The 6453-nt window shown below is 50.0% G+C and overlaps 1 pseudogene; it reads right to left on the reverse strand.

Annotated features, from left to right (window-relative positions):
* Positions 1–700: 700 nt before the first annotated feature.
* Positions 701–1914, reverse strand: LOC142422365 (uncharacterized protein NKAPD1 pseudogene; annotated as a pseudogene).
* Between the last annotated feature and the right edge of the window lie 4539 nt (positions 1915–6453).

Raw genomic sequence — 6453 nt, forward strand, 5'->3', positions numbered from 1 at the left:
GGGGTTCATACAACTCTTAACCCAGTCCATCCATCCATCCATTGTGTCAAGCACATTTGTATATTTGTTGCCATCGTCATTCTCAAGGGATGCTTTCTTTTTTTTTTTTTAATTTTTTTGGGGGGGATGCTTTCTTAATGTCACTTACTCTTCATATAAAACTCTCTTATATACCTATAAGTTTCTGTGGATTTGTTTCTCTAGTCTACCCAGACTAACACAATTGTACATACACTGGCCTAGCAAGATTAGTGAGGCAAGACTAAGGCTGTAATAGTGGGGGGGAGGAAATATTAAAGAACTAGAGGGTAGTTGTGTGTTTCATCAGTGCTGTACTATACCTTGTATATATCATACCTTCTGTGTGGCCCTTCTGTGAGGGACTGTCCAATTATCTTACACATGGGTTTGGGGGTCTCCACTTTTCCCATGCTCCTTCACATCAGTTTGATTGCTTGTTTTTGAATTTCTGTTACCTGTTCCTTCAACACCTCATGATCACACAGGCTGGTGTGCGTCTTCCACGTGGGTTTTGTTGGCCTCCTGCTAGAAGGCTGTAGGTTTCACTTCAAGCCTTTAAGACCCCAGGTGATATATCTTTTAATAGCCAGGCACCATTAGCTTTCTTCACCACATTTACTTATGCACCTGTTTGTTTTGTTTTTTTTAACAATAAAAGGAGATCATGTTTTAACAGGCCAAAATACAAAAGAGGTCCGTCTGAATGTACCCAGATGGCACCAGATACCTCTGCCCTCAGCCCCCCTGGGTTGACGAGTCCCTGGCACACCCCACAGTGTTAGGCTGCCGATATGCAGTCATGTGGAAACAGCACGGCTGTCTCTTGTAGTCATCCTCTGAACTCTCAGCTGACCTTTCATCTGTAGCCACTTTCCAATTTGTGCGTTTGTCCTTTCCGGTACCTCGTTGTTGGTGATAGGAATGTGAACTGTTTTCTCTCTCTTTTTCCTTTCGGTTTTTTTAGTGTCTCTTTCCAGACTGTCCTCAGAACTGCTGGATGCTGAGTCACCAGACTGAGAAATGTCACTTTCTGATTCTGTCAAGTCAGGTTTTTTGAGAGACTTTTTTCTGGATTTTTTCTTGCACTTATGTGATTGTTCCCTTTTCCTGGTACCAGACACTTGTGTTTCCTCTGAGATCTCGCTTGAGGAATCGGCTGTGACCTCTATGGCTTCCTTTTTGCTTTTCTTCTGTTTTTTTGTGTGACCTTTTTCCTGCTTTCTCTTGTGCGATTTCTTTGGCTTCTTGTGTTTGCGAGATTCATGAGTAGTTGATTTTACTGGTGGAGATGTTTGTTGTCCATTGGTAATATCTTGGTGATTACTGTCTGTTTCAAATTCTTCGGGGTATAACTCTTTATAACCGCTGTGACCCCACCTGTCTGGCATGTTGGCTTCATAATCATATAACTTCCTGTTCCAGGACTTAGCCTTAAGAAAATCATCTTCTAGTGTCCCCGGAACTTCATGCCTTGTCCTCCAACAGTCTCTCTGACTTTCTTCATCAAAACCATCACTACGCATCCGGCTTGAACTGCTAGGTAGCATTTTCCTTTTGGCTCCCCGGTAAGCATCTTCCATCTGTTTCTCTAGTTCTCTGATTTTCCACATATCTGATTCCTCCTGAATCTTATTGTGGGCATCTGTGTGCCGGATGACATTTCTCAGGAGGACTTTCCCCAGTGGAACCCGGGACATTCTTCAATCCCTCGATCCTGAGGAAATCAGGCATCTTGTTAGTGGGAGACGAAGAACCACTCCATTACAAGCTCTCCTCCGACTCAGGAAGCCAACGAGTCAGGGCGCAGAGGCAACTCTGCAACTTCACCCGCGTCCTTCGTGAGCTCGCGGCCTGCACGCCGGGCGCTCGCCCTCAGCCTTCCCCCAGCCCGGGCCGAAGCAGCGCTGGCATTCCCCGCTCCGGCTCCACGGGGCGGGCCCCAGGGGCTGGGTTTCGCTCCCCGGAAAGGACCGGCCGCTGCTGAGGGCCACGACCTTCCCCTTCCGGCGGGGCACCAGGCAGCGTCTAGGGTGTCTGAAGGGGGGGTGGAGGTCTCCGATTGGAAGACAGAGAAATTCCTCCCATCTTTGTCACCGAGATCCCTGTCTCTCTGCAGCCTCGGGGTTCCTGCCAACCTTCCCCTCAAACGCCTTCCCCACACAAACACACACACACACACACCCATACCGTCTTATGCACCTGTTTTGTCCTCGGCGACCATGTCAGGGAGGTGAGTATGATACTTGCCACAAGGTATGATACTCACCTCACCATCTATGTTCTTAACGCCTCCATCATCTGCCTTGCTTCTAGGTGCTGTGCAGGTGGGAGAAGGAATGACAAACAGCAGGGAAAACCATTTAAGCTGAATGTGTGCCAAGGCTGAATGCCCAGGGGGGTGTTATGTGAGTGAGCCCATTGTCGCAAGTAACCTACCCACCCTGTTTCCCTAGGACCATCCTGGGGACTGCCGGAAGAACAAGCAAATCTGTTTGGGAAGAAGATCAGCCAGAATGATCCTTAGAAGCAAGGATGACAAGACTTGGTCTCACATACTTTGGACATGTTGACAGGAGGGCCCAGTGGAAAGGACATGATGCTTTTAAAGTAGGGCATTGGTGGGAAAAACTAGAAGATCCTCAAAGAGATGTGTGAACGTAGAGCTGACAGAAATGGGGTCAATTCTAAGAGCAATTGTGAAATTGGCTCAGGATCCTGTGGTGTTTTGTTCTATTGTGCACAGGGTTCCTATGAGTCAAAACTAACGAGCAGCAGCACTAATCCTGGGGAACAGGTACACCGCAGGGACCACACATTACTCATCAGTGCCTGCAAGTCCAACTCACTGCCATCTGTTGCCTTCTGCACATTGTGTCAGCATCCGGGTTCTCTCTGCCCATATTGCTTCATCACCATTGACCTAGACTCAGTAACTCTTAAACTGCTCCTCTGTGCCTTAGAATGAGAAGAAAATCCTGCACCCCAGAAACCTCCTTGGTCCCAGGCAAACTGGGATCACTGTCTTCACCTGTGAGAGGTGTGAACCAGGAAAGGATCTGCTACAATCTGAAGACAACTCAGCTTCTCCACCCAAACCGACATCTCTTGCGAGCAGTTCCTTAGCCGAGGTGCAGGGAGAAGGCCCCAGGGGTGCTGCCAGCAATGGACTGCTTGAGAGATGTCTGCCGCTCGACTTCCTGAGACATTTGCAAGGAAAACACGGGTCTTACCCAGATTTTCCCTTTAACGTTGACTTTGACAAGGTTCTATTCCAAGACAATCAGAACATACTTTGGAGGGAGGGAGCTGTTATCCTGATGTGCCATTTAAGGAATGATTGACTCCTACCCCCCAGTTGGAAACGCTCCTTCATTCAAGCCTAAACCTGACTTCTCGGGACTGAGCCACGCCATGGTCCAGGGGCGTGATCCACGTGCGAGAGCCCTGCATGGTCCTGGCCAGGCACAGAGAAGTGTGAGGCAAAGCCCTCCGTGGTCCTTGAGAAGTAGGGATGAGGTTGGGCAGTCGGGTCAACACATGTGCCACAGGCAGGTGCAGAGAGGGCGAGCGGCTTCTCTGGGGAGGCAGCCAGGGCCTCCTGGAGCTGGGTGAGGAGGGAGGAGGAATGGGAGCCAGATGAGCCCTCCGGATCGCTGAGGGCTGCCCCGTTTGAGACCTGGGGCTGGAGAGGTCCAGTGACACCTGGGGGATCGTACCCACTCATCTCCGCTGTTCGCTGAACCCCCTATCAAATGGCACGAAAGGATGGAACCGCATCTAAACCTGCACCACGGGACAAGGAGAGCACGTGAGAAGACAATAGCAAATGAGAGGTTCCCGCCAAGCTCTGCGGGTTGGCCAGCAGAGCGGGCGGAACTGAACAGGAAACCCGAGGAGCTGAAGCTGGCCGTGTTGGGGTGGGTGGGACTGGGGCGGGCAGATGTAGATCTCATCAAGGGCCAGGGGCTGGGTGGCCAGCCGCCTCGGAAGGCCCAGGTGGAAGGTGGGGCTGGTTCATTGTCAATGCGGGGGTCCTTTGGATTTCTAGGTCCGTTACCCTAACTGGCAGAGTCAGGATGTGAGCACTCCTTCGCCATGGCAGGCGGCAGGAGAGTCCCTCTCTGGTCAGGCTGGCAGAGAACCAGAAAGGGTGATGATGCCCATCTGGGACTCAGCACCGCCTCGGTGTGTACAAGGTCCTCCATCACTGTCATGGTTATGAGCAGATGGCCTCTTCTCTTTCTGCTTCTTAGGCTGGAAAGATGCCCAGAGATACACGAGGCAGGAAAAGTGGCTTTAACGGCAGAGTCTGGCTGCCTGGCGACGCCCCTCCCACCTTCCCACACACGCTGCTCGAGTGCCAGGCAGTTGGGTGTGGCAGAAGTGGCTCGTGTGGCATCCAGGATTCCGTGTCCTTTGCGCTCATAAAAGAAACTCTCTTCATAGCTGGACCCTTGGCCTCCCATGGGCACCATGTGTCCCAGTCTCCTCTGCAGTGAGGTGTGGCCAGATGTTCCATGAAGGTGTTGTGGAGAATATCAAGGGTGTCTCACTGAAAAATGGGAGCCATAGCCTCTTATTCTCCTCCTCCACCCTACTCTCTGGATTGCCAGGGTGATGGCCGGCCCTCCGGCAGCTGCTCTGGGCCACGTGGCTGTGGGTGGCACGGAGGGGCAGAGAGGTGGCAAGCAGAGCAGAGAGGTGAGCAGAGAGCTGAGAGAGGGAGCTCTGATGGATGCCCGAATGCCTGCTATGTTTATCACGTGACAGGGTCTCAGTCCCTGTCGCTGTAGAAACTCTCTTTCCCCTTCCCCCCTAGAATGTACCCCAAATAGCTGAGTTTAATGCGTTACATCATTCGTGTAACAACATAAGATAAGGAGTCAGCTTTGAGGCACCGGTGCACTCAGCAGAGATTGGCACCCCAGAGGGGAAGGCCTAAACTTTCTATTAGAATTTTAAAGGTAACAAAGAATGCGGATTCTAGAACACCTCTTTGTGCACATGCAGAACCTGCATATGAATCAAGAGGCAATATCGTATGGTTTACAATCAGGACAGGTGGAAGCTAGGGTTGCATCTTACTGTATCATACTTATTCCACGTGCATGCTGAGCAAACCATCAGAGAAGCTGGATCAGATGAAGAAGGTGGCATCAAGCTCTGAAGAAGCCTGATTGAGTTGCGATCATGCAGATGATACCAGCCTGCTCGCTGGAAGAGGGGAGGGGACTGGAGCACTTGCTGACGAAGATCAAGGATTGTAGCCTTCAGTGGGGATGACAACTCAATGTAAAGAAAGCCCAAATCCTCACAACTGGACCAATAGTTAGCATCATGATAAACAGAGAAGAGATGTAAGCTGTCAAGGATTTCATTGGCTTGGATCCATAATCAATGCTCATGGAAGCAGCGGCCAAGAGAGCCCACAGCGTCTTGCACTGGGTAAATCGGCTACACAGATTTAAATTCTCTTTAAAGTATTGAGGACTAAGGTACCCCTGACTCAAGCTGTTTTCAATCGCCACATATGCATGTGAAAGTGGGACACTGAATAAGGAAGACCAAAGAAGAATCAATGCATTGGAATTACAGCCCTGGCGAAGAATACTGGAAGTACCGTGGACTGCCAAATGAACAAACACATCTGTCCTGGAAGAAGTGCAACCAGAAATGTTCCTTAGAAGCAAGGATGGAGAAATTTCATAGCACGTACTTGGGGCATGTGGTCAGGAGAGACCAGTCCCCAGAGAAGGACATCCTGCTTGCTAAAGTAGCAGGGCAGCAGAAACAAGGAAGGCCTTTGGCAATCTGGATCTACACGGCGGCGGCAACAATGGCCTCAAACAGAAGAAGAATTGTGGGAATGGCATGGGACAGGGCAGTGTTTTGCTCTGTTGTACATTAGGTCACTATGAGTTGGAACCAATTCCGTGGCATACAACAACAACAACAACAACAACTGCCTGTAATGAGACCTAATACAGTCATTTCCATGATGAGATTCTGCCATGAGCAGACAATCAATTGAAAGAAATTTCCCTCAAGGGTACTCCTTGCTTCCAATATACAGAGACCCTGTAGAAAGGCCTGCCTGCTTTTCGCTGGGTCTGGATCCTTCATCTGGCTCATCTTCTGAATTTCCAATTCTTTGGGCCTGAGTTGTCTTGCCTGCTGTTTCTTGGAATCAGCAGCAACCTGCCATCTTCCCCGATGACCTTAGCTTCATTCACCTCTGCATCCGGAAGTCTGCCATCTGACCCATCAGTCTCGTGTGCATCAGCCTCTGCAGCTACATGATCAGGAGAAGCCGCCAGCCTGGTGTCTGACACATGGATTTGAAAACTGCCTGCCTCTAAAATGGTGAAATCCATTTCCTTGACATAAACCTCTCTATAAAAATATAACACTTCACTCTTTTTGCTTCTCTAG

The sequence above is a fragment of the Tenrec ecaudatus genome, chromosome 12 (assembly GCF_050624435.1).
Source record: "Tenrec ecaudatus isolate mTenEca1 chromosome 12, mTenEca1.hap1, whole genome shotgun sequence".
Lineage (NCBI taxonomy): Eukaryota > Metazoa > Chordata > Mammalia > Afrosoricida > Tenrecidae > Tenrec > Tenrec ecaudatus.